We start from the raw sequence: 15,918 nt of genomic DNA on the forward strand, positions 1-15,918 counted from the left end.
CTTTGACACTTGTTGAAATCATATCTATCTATTTTTTAGGAATTATATACATGATGTGTGAGATAATTGACAATTTCGTATACTCTGATCATTTTTGCTAAGCTAATTAGGTAACAAGCATGATAGGATTTCTTTATTTTATTATATATTATCTAACCTCTCATGTCTTGCTGAAGCACGTTACAAGTTATCTATGCTATCCAGGTACGCCCCCAACCACCCACTTTCTAAATTCTGTGAATAAGCTTGTCATAGTGAACTATGTCTATGTTTGATAGTGCTTGGGTGTCTTGATATTTGTTTCATTGTTCGATTATTTATGATAAAGCGCATGCTGGGTGATATACTATTTAAACTAACCATTGATGTCTTGTGATAGCGCTTAAGAAGCAATCCAGGTACGCACCCTAAATCTTCTTTATGATTTGTGATTGGTTTTCTTGTTTAGCATACTATTTTTTGAAATCACCTTAGTCTACCCAGGTACCCTCAGTCAACCAATTAATTGCCCAATTCCCTCAACTTAGTCAGTAGAGACCTTTGTAGGGCTTAGAAGGGTGTTACCTTTTAGAGGTACCTTCCTAGTAGGTAACCTGATCCCCGGAACAAGACTCGGGTTTTTTAAAGACACACTTTTCCAAAAACTATGGAGTCACTTCTTTAGGGTTTTCTTTCTTGTTTTATTTTCCCCTTTAAAATAAAATAAAATAAGTGGTGACTCTGACTTTTCCAAAACTAATTTTTCACCAAATAAAAGTGAGTCTCGCTGATCGAGTAGGGACGCACGTGAAAAATGCGGGTCCACAAATTGGCGACTCCATTGGGGATTTTGAGGATCAAGCTTGAACACTAGTTGAGGAAAATGTGGCGTTTAATTGGTCAATTAGAGGGTACTTCACTTTTTTTTTAGGCAAGGTGATTTAGTTAGCTTGCTTGATTGCTTTGTTATCTGAACATGTCTTTATACTTGTTTATCTTGCATGATCACTTGATTGCTTACTCACTTTAGCAGGATTCACTCTCACATATGTTAGATAGGACTTTGTTTGTATGGTACCTATCTGCTTGGTATGACTGCTTGTTGCATGACAACCTTTACTTCTGCATGATTGTATGATTGCTTGTCTTTATTTACTGTCTCACTTTAGTTATTAGGTTTTTTGGATGCACCCACATCCTTTATTGTGCACTTTAGATTACCCTGAATGTTGAGATATGAGAGAGCCTTCACCATTAGGAAACCCCTTAGGAAAGTGAGGAAGTGCATGTGTGGAGGTGATGACCACCTTGCATGGAAGCACCCCATTTCATTAGAGGCATGCAGAGGGTTGTGTACCACCGGAGGGTATGATCGCTTCTACTAGGGATCATTTAACCCACTCATTTTATCTTATAGAGCCACCTCAACCTTACAGGTTAGCCTAGACCCAATTAAGATTTCACTCTTACATGTGAGTGCATTTGTGGACCTTTAGAGCTATCTTGGTCACAATTGGGTTTAGTTATCCTTTTCATGGTCTTCTTTTGGTATGCTCAAAGATTGGTACATGTTTGAGTTTAGTTGGGCCACCTTTCTACATTGTGATTAGTACGTTTCCACATCTTCTAAGCTTTCTTCGTGTCATTTCTCTTTTCGTGCCTTTGTACCTTATAGGAGTGTTATTCATTTTGGTTTGAATTCGACTTTTTAGATTAGAGTTGGAGATAGATTGATCAGGGTTTCAAAGTAGTCATGTATGGATCCTCAGCATGTTATAGTTGATCGACTTGCAGTCACCATGACTTTATTCAGGAGGCATTAGTAGGTTTGAGCTAGAAGATTGATGGAGAGTGAGATAGATAGCATCCAGCTCAGGATGAGATGTTGTGTGATTCATTGCCTCCCACCCTCACCATCCAATTAGCTAGTGACATTGTTGAGGGTGACATTGTACATATGATGAGTTCAGTGGATTATGGGTCAAAGTTTATTAGATGAGAGTTCAAATAGAGGATGTTAGTTTTTTTTTCCCTAAGATGAGAGATTTTATTAACATGGTTTTCTTCATGATGAGCTTGAGATGAACGTATTAGATGATAGTTATATGGTTAGCACAGATTAGCCAGAGATAGTTCACTCTCTTGATATGCTTGAGATCTTCATTGTTGAGAGTTCAGAAGAGATTCAATTTATTTATGTTGGGACATCCCGCTTATGGTGATGATATGTTTGAGGATGATGTTAGCCCAGTTATGGTCATGGAGATTTATTTATTCCAGGAGACCCTAAGAACTTACTTAGAGTACACCACATGTCATTAGAGAGTTGACCCTAAAGAGGAAATATGATTGACATATCTGGATAGAGACCAGTTTTTAGACCCTACCAATGTGGATAAGCTGAAGAAGGATTACATTTGAGACCATGGTTGTAGGATGGGTGGCCATCATTTCGGTTAGCCTTACACTTTATCACCTCTATCTATATATTAGACCGTTGCCAACCCATTGAGCTTCATGTGGTACGTTAAAGCCTTTTTTCTTTCTTATAGCCTTGATTACCATTTCTACACTAGGTTTGGGGCCCTTTGATGTATATACATGCTCTGCTAGGAAAGTATCATGAGCTTTAGACTTATAAGCCTATCTTCTCGTTCTTGTTACCATATCCCTATCACCCTGTTTGTTCTATTTTACTATCATCACATTTTCATTCTCTTTCTTGCTTGTATCATTATTTGCTTCATCTAATCTCTTCTCTTCCTTGGGTTGATGTTTCTTCACATCTTGGTGCAAAGAGGGAAGTCATATCACTCCATACATCCCATCATTTGGCATTGATTATGAGATTTTAGTATGAGAGGTTGTCCCATGGGATGGGGTTTATATATTCATCAGTGATTTGAGAGAATCTATTCATTCCTTATATCTTTCCCATTGGAGTTCAATTTATTGATGATCAGAGCATGCGCAGGCCAAAAAAAAAAAAAAAAAAAGAATAAAAAAAGACAAAAAAATAGAGAAAAAAAAGAAGAAGCGCAATGATCTGTTTGTATATGGTGTCTTGTTCCATTGGGCACTTATGTCACCTTTTGGGGTCTATTTATTGGGTATATTTGTCATTGTGGATTCTTGTGAGATTTTTATGAGTTTTTCACTCTTTGAGGCACTTTTGTTATGCATTTGGAGTGTTGAGGGTTCATGTGAGAGTTCTATGAGATCCTATGCTTCTTGGATCATGGTTGATATGTATTAGGTATGAAAGATGAGTAACATATGAGAGATGAGTAACCTCTTAGTAGGGTCTTAGGATCATTGTCTTATCCACCATTCCATCATTGGAGATATGACTTTCCTTTATTGTATTGATATGGGTTGATCATCATTCATTCCACTTTTTTTATTGCCTTATTTTGTGTCTCATCACCTCTTTCCAAATCTTTGTTCCACCTTTTATCCATTTCCTACATATTGATACACATTTCTGATTCGATACCTTCTTCACATCATTCACATGTTTCATTGATGGTTTGACCACTTATCCTTCTCCTTGTTCCGCCATAGACATTTCCTTTGGTTACCTTTAGGTCCATGGCTCATGAGATTTTTCTATGCATTACATTTTGTACATGAGGGTATAGGTTTGATCATTGGGTATTTGAGCCTAGTTTCCTTTCATTTCTTTCACCCTATCACCCTAACCTACGTTACGTCCCATGTTTTAAGACCACCGTGAGGCCATTAGATCAGATGCTATCTTTGATAGCCTTTACTTAGGCTGGTGTTTGGGATTTGGTTGACATATAGACGTCGTCCCATTTCTTCTTCTGGGAGATGCTTCTTTGATGCTTAGAGGTGATTTAGTGATGAATGTAGACGATTGCTTCATCTTATGGATGATATTCGATGTTGTCTGGCTTCCCATTCTACTGTATATCGACTATCATACTAGGGCATATTCCCCTTTCATTTGGTTGAGATGAGCCCCTACTTTGAGCCTGGACATTTTCATCTATCAGAGATCCCTAATGGAGTATGTTGAGATGATATCAGTTCTAGTGGAGCATTGTTGAGCTCATTGACGGTTTTCATGATTCTAGGTTCCATTTGCGGAGTGTTTCTGAGATGGACTAGTGGATTATTGATGAGTTGGAGATAGTTGATTGATGATGTTGGATTCATCCTTTTATTGTGCATTAGATACACACACTGGGGCATATTTCCATCTTTCTCCGAGGTTCCTAGTTGTTGTTGGATGGTATGGCTATCCTTATTCATGGTTATGGAGATGTTTGATTGATTTTGACATACTCTTTATTATACATCGGATATCCATAATGGGGCATATTCTCCTCTCCTTGTCAAGATTTTGTTTGCACAGTGGTATGAGGATGGATGATTTATGTTGGTTATTTACCTCATGACTTTGACATCAAATCTTATACTGGGACATATTTCCTCATTTTCTTTTAGTATCCTTGAGATTGGGATAACAACCAACTTGGTTTTAGATTAAGTACTAGTATGGGGCTTCAGACGATTGACTGTATCAGGACCTCCCTACATGCATGGATTTGTTGAGATAGAGATGGATCACATCAGGTTTCACTCGAGGAGCATAGGTGGATCCTTTAGCTAGATGCTCATGAGATAGATTACTTTCGTCATTGTTACATTGCAGATTGGGTTATCTAGATGAGCAATATTTTTGTGCACTTCGAGATATGCTTTTAGATGAGTTGTGATACACACTCCGAGATTTACCTTTTGAGGTTTGTCGCTAGAGCAGCTTGTGAGACATAGAGAGTTCTTTCAATTCATATTTTTCAAAGGTTTGTCGTGATGCATCGGTTTCTAACTCATTGATTTCAACGGATGATTGGTTTTTTGGTTGTTTTAGCAGTACGAGCACCCTAGATATTGGGGCATATTTCCCTTCCTAAGTTCAGTAATACAATCATTGGCATTTTTGAGCACACGACTTTGAGCCTATTTGCTTCCCATCCATTTTTGAGTTGGTCTTCTTTATCCGTGCCTTTTAAAGCCCTAAGCTCATGACCTAGAGTCGTTTTTCTCATTTATGACCCAAAGTAATTTTTTTTCCATTTAGAGCCCAGAGCTCACGACTTAGAGTCGTTTTTTCTCATTTATAACCCAGAGTCATTTTGTTTTTCTATTTAGAGCCCAAAGCTCATAACTTAGAGTATTTTTTCTCATTTATGACCTAGAGTCATTTTCCTAGAGTCATTTTTCTCAGTTATGACCTAGAGTCATTTTTTTTTTCCATTTAGAGCCCAAAGCTCACGATCTAGAGTCATTTTTCTCATTTATGACCCAGAGTCATTTTTTTTTTCCATCTAAAGCCCAAAGCTCACAACTTAGAGTCGTTTTTTTTCATTTATGACCTAGAGTCATTTCTTTTCCATTTAAAGCCCAGAGCTCACGACCTAGAGTCGTTTTCTCATTTATAACCTAGAGTCATTTTTTTTCCATTTAGAGCCTAGAGCTCACGAACCAGAGTCGTTTTTCTCATTTATGACCTAGAGTCATTTTTTTTTTTCCATTTAGAGCCCAAAGCTCATGACCCAGAGTCGTTTTTCTTATTTATGACCCAGAGTCATTTCTTTTCCATTTAGAGCCTAGAGCTCACGACTTAGAGTTGTTTTTTCTCATTTATGACCCAAAGTCATTTTTTTTCTATTTAGAGCCTAGAGCTCACGACTAGAGTCGTTTTTCTCATTTATGACCTAGGGTCATTTCTTTTCCATTTAGAGCCTAGAGCTCACAACCAAGAGTCGTTTTTCTCATTTATGACCCAGAGTAATTTCTTTTCCATTTAAAGCCTAGAGCTCACGACCCAAAGTCGTTTTTCTTATTTATGACTTAGAGTCATTTTTTTTTTCCATTTAGAGCCTAGAGCTCATGACCTAGAGTCGTTTTTCTCATTTATGACCCAGAGTTTTTTTTTTTTTTTCCATTTAGAGCCTAGAGCTCACGACCTAGAGTCATTTATTTTTCATTTGGAGCTTAGACCTCATGACTCAAAGTCGTTTTTCTCATTTATAACCCAAAGTCATTTTTTTTTTCCATTTAGAGCCCAAAGCTCATGACCCAAAGTCGTTTTTCTCATTTATGACCTAAAGTAATTTCTTTTCCATTTAGAGCTTGGAGCTCACAACCCATAGTCGTTTTTTCTCATTTATGACCCAGAGTCATTTCTTTTCCATTTAGAGCCCAGAGCTCACGACACAGAGTCGTTTTTACTCATTTATGACCTAAAGTTTTTTTTTTTTTTTTCCATTTAGAGCCCAGAGCTCACGACCTAGAGTCGTTTTTTTTCTCATTTATGACCTAGAGTCATTTCTTTTCCATTTAGAGCCCAGAGCTCACGAGCTAGAGTCATTTTTCTCATTTATGACCTAGAGTCATTTTTTTTCTATTTAGAGCCCAAAACTCACGACGCAAAGTCATTTTTCTCATTTATGACCCAGAGTTATTTCTTTTCCATTTAGAGCCCAAAGCTCACGACCCAGAGTCGTTTTTCTCATTTATGACTAAGAGTCATTTCTTTTCCATTTAGAGCTTAGAGCTCATGACCCAGAGTCATTTTTCTCATCTATGACCTAGAGTCATTTTTTTTTCCATTTAGAGCCCAGAACTCACGACCCAAAGTCGTTTTTCTCATTTATGACCTAGAGTAATTTCTTTTCCATTTAGAGTCTAGAGCTCACGACCTAGAGTCATTTTTCTCATTTATGACCGAAAGTCATTTCTTTTCCATTTAGAGCCTAGAACAGACGACCCATAGTCGTTTTTCTCATTTATGACCTAGAATTATTTTTTCCACGTAGTGCCTTGAGCTCACGACATAGAGTTGTTCCATTTTTTATGATTGCGACCCGATGTTCCGAGCTTACTCTTGTCATGTGCTAGGACAAAATCTCTGGTCCTTTTCTTTTAGTTCTTCGGTATAGTTCACTTTGTTCCACTCATTATTCGTATTTTTACTCACATTCCCTACACTTGTGATCTCTGCTGAAGAGTGACATATTTGTAGACCGTCTATTTTGTCCTCCTAGCACATGTCCTATTAGGTATTTGTTTGGTACTTTGCAACAATTCCCTGGTGGCCCATTGCTACTCGTGTAGCCTATCTCTTCTAAGCCACCTTAGGGACTTTGGTTGAGGGACTCATGTAACCTCATTGTGATCCTTAGCAGCCCTAATTTACATTTGGCCCATTAGGCACCACCTTAGACCCACTTAGACACCCTATGCCCATTTAGATACACTTGGCCAATTAGGCACCACCTTAAGCCCACCTAGGCACCATAGGCCCATTTAGACACACTTGACCCATTAGGCACCACCTTAGGCCCACTTAGACACCCTAGGCCTATTTAGATACACTTGACCTATTAGGCACCGTCTTAGACCCACTTAGGCACCGTCTTAGACCCACTTAGGCACATTAGGCCCATTTAGACACATTAGGCCCATTTAGATACACTTGGCCTATTAGGCATCACCTTAGGCCCATTTAGGCACCATAGGCCCATTTAGATACACTTAGCCCATTAGGCACCACATTGGGCTCATTTAGACACCTTAGACCCATCTAAGTTCACTTAGGCCCACTTAAGCACACTTGGCCCACTTCGTTTGCCCTAGCGCACTAGGACACACCCTAGGTCATCTATAGATGTTTCTGCATGGTTTGCATGGTTGTATGACTCGTATTTTCACATGCATGGCTCGTATTTTTGCATGGTCACATGACTCATATTTTTTGTGGTTATATGGCTTGTATGGCTTGCATGTGGTTGATTTTTATTTTTATTTTTATTTATTTTATTTATTTTTTTAGGTGCGTGATTTAAATTTATGTCGATTTTCAATTTCATGATATTTATTGATTTTAATCTTTATTTTATTTATATTTTATTTTTACCTTTATTTTATTTCATGCATGAGGAATGCGATTGCACCTAGATGGAAAGAGGAGATTACAACTCGCAAAGAGATTTTCCAAAAATAGGCACGAGTGATGGGTGGGATTTGATTCTCCATGAGTTTGAGGATGACAAGACTTCCAAAAAAAAAACAACACACTGCCATCCTTGAAAGAATTAGCCTTTTATATACGAAGGGGACACGGGGGATATAGGGGCGAGGAATATACAGAACGACAAGAATTTTCTCTAGGTGATCATGCATAGCCAGAGCATGCTGCCATAGGTAGAGGGGCTGCATCTTTGAAGGAGTTGATGCACAAACAAGTCTTCACAGCCGCATGTGACTCGCTCCATTCCCCTCTCGTCCCTGATTCCCCCCTCTCTCTTTTTCTCTCATCATCCTCATCACCATCATCCTCGTCAACCTCTAAACAAATTCAGATACAGATATAGAGAGACAAAAATCCAAAGAACAAAAGGAGAGACAGATTCCGTCTGCCTCATAATTTTCTATCTCTCTTTTTTTATTAATGATTTATTATTAAAAAACTATGCAAATTCTAGATTTGGTCTCATCTTTGCAGTTTTCATCCACAGAAGTTTGTTGAGAGAAATTTGGATTATTCTTCTGCTCATTTAGCTATTAGAGCCACTTTTGCTTATGCCCATGATGAACCTATCTACACTCTGAGATCGACTTAGAACTAGAGAGGAGGACAACGACCAAGATGCTTGGGCCAGACTGACCCTCGGTGCCATGTTGGGCTACGAGAAGTGGCCCCCATCAGACCACATCAATCAAACCCTCCTGGACATTGTCAAAGACGAGTCCACCGGTTACAAGGACGTTCTTGATCAGCTCAACAACAATAAGATGAGCTAGAAGTCCTTCAAGGATCGCCTCCAGATCTACCACGCTGGAGCTGCCTGGACCTCCTTCGTGTCGATCCCAGCCTTTGACATCCCCCCCAGAAGCCAACCTTCCATCGCATTCCATTCTCACGGGAATCAGATTTGTGATCTTGTGCATGACAACCTGTGTGAAAAAAAAAAAACTTGTGGTAGGGTCCAAAATCCAATAACCACACGGAATGTGAGCATTGAGGAGGGAATCTCCATTGCCATATCCAAATACAAACCATTATGGGGACCATTGCATCATAAGGCTCCAAAATTGACCTTTTTAAGTGAAGACGAATGTATAGGATAAAAACAAGTGACTGGGATGGATGCAAAAATTATGGCTTCACCACAGGTGGCACAAAATGAATGATCCATTATTATTTTATGTATTAGTCGTTAAAGAAGGCGGACACTAAGGTTGTTGGGTAATCGAGACTTGAGAGTCATCATGTGGACCACCCATTCAATCTGCTAACCAAACTATTACTCGTGGTACGTGAGCATTGTCATGCAATTAAGTATTCTTAAAACTTAACTAAAGTTGATGTTTTTAATTCCAATTAGTTTAATCTTAATTTATTCTTTAGTTTAAATGTGTTGATGATTTTAATCCAATAGTTTAGTTAATCATGTTAGATAAAGTTCAAGTTTTTAATTCCGATTTAGTTCAAGTTTAATTTATTTTTTTTAGTTTAAATGTGTTTATGTGTTTAATTGATCTCAACTAGCTCTTGATTTGTTATTCTCAATTTAGGCGTTTCTTAAATCTTAGTCATTAATTCTTGGTGGATATCTCGTTAGTTTATTCGATCTAAGTTTTAATAATTTATTATTTCGATAGTCTCTTCTCAAATTTACTTTTCAGAGGCCATAAAAAAATAATGATGCTTGATCCTCGTCTCACAACTTTAGTTTGCTTAGCTATAAAAGAATTGTTTACTTGGTGATTTTGTTTTCTTTTGTTTTGTCTAGTATTTTGATTCATGCGTTTTATTTTTTTCAAATTAATTTATTTTATTTTAAAACATAATACTTTTCTCAAAAGATCTCTTTAAAATTCTATTTCAAAAATTCATTTAGAGTCTTTAGAATAAAAAATCTCATTTTCTTAAAATAATATTGCAACCATTTTTTGATCGGTTCGCATCTTTTTCGGTTTTCAATGAAATTTTTTGTTTTGAGCAAGACACGAATCCAAGCTAGTGATCCTAAATAAATGGGATGATTCTAAGGCTAAATTCGTGTATATCAATTGAGAATTGGTGAAACCCCCACATAAGAAAATCTTTTCAAAACTCATATTTGTTGCCATTCTTGCCACTTGTTAAAATCATATCTATCTATTTTTTAGGAATTATTTACAAGATGTGTCTGATAATTGACAATTTTGTATACTTTGATCATTTTTGCTAAGCTAATCAGGTAACAAGTATGCTAGGATTTCTTTATTTTATTATTTATTATCTAATTTCTCATGTCTTGCTGAAGCACGTTACAAGTTATCTATGCTATCCAGGTACGCCCCTAATCACCCATTTTTTTAAATTATGTGAATAAGCTTGTCATAGTGAACTATGTCTATGTTTGATAGTGCTTAGATGTCTTGATATTTGTTTCATTGTTCGATTATTTTTGATAAAGCGCATGCTGGGTGATATATTATTTAAACTAACCATTGATGTCTTGTGATAACACTTAAAAAGCAATCCAGGTACGCACCCTAAATCTTCTTTATGATTTGTGATTGGTTTTCTTGTTTAGCATGCTATTTTTTGAAATCACCTTAGTCTACCTAGGTACCCTCAGTCAACCAATTAATGGCCCTAATTCTCTCAACTTAGTCGGTAGAGACCTTTGTAGAGCTTAGAGATGTGCTACCTTTTAAAGGTACCTTCCTAATAGGTAACTTGATCCCCGGACCAAGACTCAGGTTTTTCAAAGACACATTTTTCCAAAAACTATGGAGTCATTTCTTTAGGGTTTTCTTTCTTGTTGTATTTTCCCTTTTAAAATAAAATAAGTGGCGACTTCGACTTTTTCAAAACTAATTTTTCACTAAATAAAAGCGAGTCTCGTCGATCGAGTGGGGGCACACGTGAAAAATGTGGGTCCACAGCTTGCCTGAACCGCTCCATGAAGTCTTTGAGCGACTCATTCTCCTGTAGCTTGATGTTCTGTAAGGTGCTTATGTTCCACTTATAACGAATAAAACATAAGTAGTGGCCCATAAAGGCTTCCGATATATCCCGAAAAGTGTTCACAGAATTCTATAGGAGATGGTGGAACCAAAAAAGAGCTTGGCTGTGTAGATTGGCCGGAAAGACCTTACACAACAGTGCATCACTCCCTATATCGAGGGTTAGAAGCTGCCTAAAGTGCATGATGTGATTGAACGGATTGCTTATTTTTTTCGTACATCATGAATTTTGGCATTATGAACCCCCTTGACGGCTCATAGTTAAGAATATAAGGGTCAAACGACATGAAAAAGAAGTCATCCAACTGTCGGCTGATAGAGCCAGGCGGAGCTCGGATCATCGGGGCCACAACTTGTTGTTGCCTTGGCAGTTGAGAGGGTCATTCCGACATAACTATTGTGGTTGGGGAACCTAACGGGCTTTCAGGGTTTCTGATACGCATGGTTGTCCCTCCATGCTTGGTGCCTCCCAATTAGGCTCGCATCGCATATGAAAAAGATGACTTTTTGCCGCACCTCCTCTCTATTAATGTTTGGGTAGAGTCGAGGCCTTCATCAAACTACGTTTGGCGAGTTGGCGAAAACTCCTCCTCAGACCGTGTCATGTAACTACTAGAGAAGAACTCTATGTTTCTAGGGAAAGATGCCTCATCAGTCCGTCTTGAGGCTATTTATTAACTTTTAGGGTGCTGATTTTGAAAGGGACTTGATGTTGATATTTGTGCCCAAAACTCTTTATTCTCTTGTTTGAGTCGCTTCATTTGGAAAAGTAGAGAGTACATCTGTCGATCACTCTCTCGTTGGCGTTTTTCCATTTTTCATGCCAGGTAAAATAGTCTTCGCCACTCATGGTTGATGATCACCTTTTGGAGGGTGTTGATATCATTTTTCATTCCCATAGATGGCGCCAATGTTGGTGTTGAGCCAGCTGGATTCAGGTTCGTTCAGCTTCACTAGAGTTAGACAGACTTCTTCCCTATACAGAAGGATGTCCAAATGGGTGGTCTAGGCACGCCTCTCTGAAGCTTAAGTCGAAAATCAACGAGGCTAGCTCTAACTATTTTTTGGGAGAGAATGATTGCATGGACTGTCAATGCCGTTATTGTGGCGTGGACTGGACAATCACATCAAGTAAGGGCAACTGACTGGTGCCATTTGCTTACTATCGTGCCAAAATATCAGGACAATGTAGCTGATTGTCCATTTAGCTTGCCAATGTTTGGGATAGTGTGTAACAATTAATTGACATTGACTTTTGAGTGTAAATGACATCTAGTCCGACGATCAGACATCAGGCGGCTAGGTTGTCGCTTAGAAATCAGTCGTCTAAGCCAGCGTTCAGGCATTAGACGTGGTAGACCACGCATGCTAGAAATCCTAAGGACTTGACTGGATGGATTTGCCCGTCTGATAGGTTTAGTTGGCTCGGTCTGTCCATTTCTTTTGGCATTGTAGGCCCATTTGAAAGGTCAGCCGGCTTGGTCTATTAATTTCGTCTGGCATTGTGGAAGAAGGAAAGCTTCTAACTTCTAGTGCTAGATGGAGCTCATCTTGGTCCAAACGGAGTGATCCTAGACGGGTTATATGTTTGCCCTGAACAACCAAAGTGTCTTAAGTCTAGGAAGGACTTGCGGAGGGAAGTCCCCCACAATCAGGTTATATTATCCCACCACTAAATTCGATTGATTATTCTAATGGTAAGCTTGTAGCTCCCTTGGTATAATTTATTACAATAATTATTATGAAAATTGAATTATGAATAATAGGTAATATCATCATGCTTATGTCAGTAATTTTGAAATATTAGTTTAAATTTTGCAAATAAAGGATAATAATTGATAATAAACTGATTGAACTATGTTGCATTCTCATTCTTAGAGATATTGGAATTAGACTTACATTTGTACAAGGTTAATATTTGTTTGATTTTAGATTTTTCTACTCCCCATTTTCTTGTATTGCATTATATTAATTATATATCTTGCGTTATATTAAGTATATATCTTGAAATAATGGTGGAAATATGTTGTTATAAATTTCCTTTCTATTGTTCTTTTTTCAATGTAGTTTAGTGCTTGATGTAATTAGTAACAGATTGAGCTTCTAGAAGTAAAACATGATGTAACACAAAGTTAGACTTCACTTTCCCCTTACTATTCTTTTTATGTATTTATATTGATTTGATTATTCGATCCATATCACTTGAATTGTACGTGACTTGGGTGACAAAGAATATAAGTCATGGGTTCCTTGTAAGATGATATAAGTTCATAGTCGGTTCATGGATTTGGGCAATCTAGTAGAGACTATAGTGCACTATTTTATAATTAAAGGGATAACTTATCTTGACCGTTAGGATTGGGTTTCTGTGGTGAGTGCACTAGTGTGTATGATTACACTTTGGATAAGACCTATAATTAATCATGACGTAATGTTATTAGATTGTCATGATTCACCAAGCTACTATGTTGCATGGATTCTCAACCTTGAGAGGATATTGAGCTCCTGTTGAAATTAACGAAAGGCTTTGACCTATGGGTGAGACCCTAAAGTGGTTATATATTCATATGGATTGGGTCATTGTTGATTGAGGTTAGTGGTAATAGGTGAAAAACAACTGAAAGTCTAATAGAGAACACCCAAAGGGAGAGGAGAGGGAATGAGTGATTTAAAAATTTTAAAAATATTTAAACTATTATTCCCAATTCTTTTAAACCAATAGATATCAGGAGTAGGCCAAGTAACTAAATGGGTTATACCTAAAATCTTTAGATGTATAAAAAAAAACTTATTTTTACCTTTTAGAAATATCATGTGATTAATTAGGGATAAAATAACTTAATATATAAAAAATAACATGAGAAATGTTAGGGAAAACAATAATTGGTTATAGGTATAACTACCATAACCTTCAAGATAACAAACCCAATAACTTCAACAATAATATCAATATCATCAAACATAATATAAGTAGAAAGATAAAGATATGCAATGAGACATAAGATTTTTACGTGGAAAAACCCCACAAATTGTAGAGATTAAAAACCACGAGGTCTAAGACCTACTAATCTAAATCCATTATTGAAAATCAAGTTACATAGATTTACTTAATTGCTTTACCCTAAAGACTTACTCTCTAGTATCTACAACTTGATTCGCGTTTGTGACACAATAACTCCCTATTGAGCCCTAGTAGATCCTTCAGCCACTTTGAAGGGATTAAAGTCTTCAACCCAAGATTCAAAGATTGAATCCTTGAATGAGAGATTAGGAATGATGTGGCATGTTAGGCTTTCTCAAAGAGATCCTTTCTAAGGAATGAAAGGTCTCTAAAAAATATATCTCTAATGTCCAAGATCTCTTAGCCCCAAATCTCTAACCCTCGAGGGGTTATTAAAGAGGTATTAATAGGCAAAAGCTTAAAGAGTTTTGGTATCTTAAATTTCCAAATTAGAGTTTGAGTGAAATTCATCAAAAATCCCTTTCTAAACTCGATAGGAGTGTCATGACCACTTAAGTGGACTCACACCGCTTGAGTGGGCTTTATCGCTTGAGCGGGCTGATTGCTTGAGTGGGCTTAGTCACTTAAGCAACCCTTGCTTCTTTTGAAAAGATTTTTTTAACACATTGTAAGTACAAAAATGATACCAAACCTTTTTATACCTCAAAGGAGCCTAATATGCCACATGCCAAACTTCTTTAGATGTACTTGTAACTTCTCAGTTGGACAAACAAAAACCCTTGATCTTCAATGGAGAGTAAGTCACTATATAAAAAGACTTTTATGGTCAAATATAAAAAAAAAAACAAAATTTCAAACATATAAACAAGACTTAATGTCTTAACAACAGGTAATTTCAATAGAGACACCATACCACGATAACTTATGGCATTGAGATAATGTATCCCCTTAGGTAATCCAAATGACATGTGATTATGAAATATGTAGTTGTAGTAATTCCTTTAGTGAAATTTGACATATGCTCTTTGGAGGTAAAGTATGCTAGTTGATAATATAATAGGAAGATTTGTAACTCAAGGATTGACTAGGTAATTTTGATGGGTTGATAGCATTATCATGTTAGATTATAGACATTAGTTCATAGGGAGTTTGCATGGAATGAATAGTAGGTCATAGACTTGAGCTTTGTTTCATTATAATATCATAGGATACTGGAGTGCAGTTGATTTTCTTTAATGGAGTGTTGAGTCAACTTCAAAATTGGATTACGAGGAAACCAGTGTTAGGATAAAGTCCTTAAAAGCATTACATGATGTAATAAAGTTGGAATTCATTATTTATTTAATGATGTTCCAATTTCACTTTTATCTATCCTTATTCCATGTATTATACTTTATCAGCATTCTTGCCTACATCTTTTGCCTTGTACATGACTTAGGTGTATTAAGAGTTGCACAGAAGATCTAAGTCATAGGTTCCTTGCAAATAGATAATGCATTCAAAAACCGATTCATGGGTCTAGGCAACCTGTTAGAGGTTGTAGTGCACCATTTCCTAATTGGAGGGATGATTGGTCTTGGTTATTGGTATAGGTTTTCCATGGTGAGTGCACTAGTGTGTATGGATACACATTGGACAGGACCTATGGTGAGTCATGACTTAAGGCTATCAAGTAGTCATAACCTCACCAAGCTGCTTCATTGTGTTGTTTCTCAACTTTGAGAGAATATTGAGCTTGTGCTAAAGTTAGAAATGAATTTGACCTACGAGTGAGATTGCAAGTTGATCATATATTCCCTATGGATTGGGTCATTGTTGATGGAAGCCAGTAGCAATATGTATTCTCAATAAAGACAACATGATATCTCTTGGGATTGAGGTAGTGTGTTTTCTTAGGTGATTCGAAAGAGGTGTGTTCATGG

This window comes from Vitis vinifera, chromosome 8 (assembly GCF_030704535.1).
Source record: "Vitis vinifera cultivar Pinot Noir 40024 chromosome 8, ASM3070453v1".
Lineage (NCBI taxonomy): Eukaryota > Viridiplantae > Streptophyta > Magnoliopsida > Vitales > Vitaceae > Vitis > Vitis vinifera.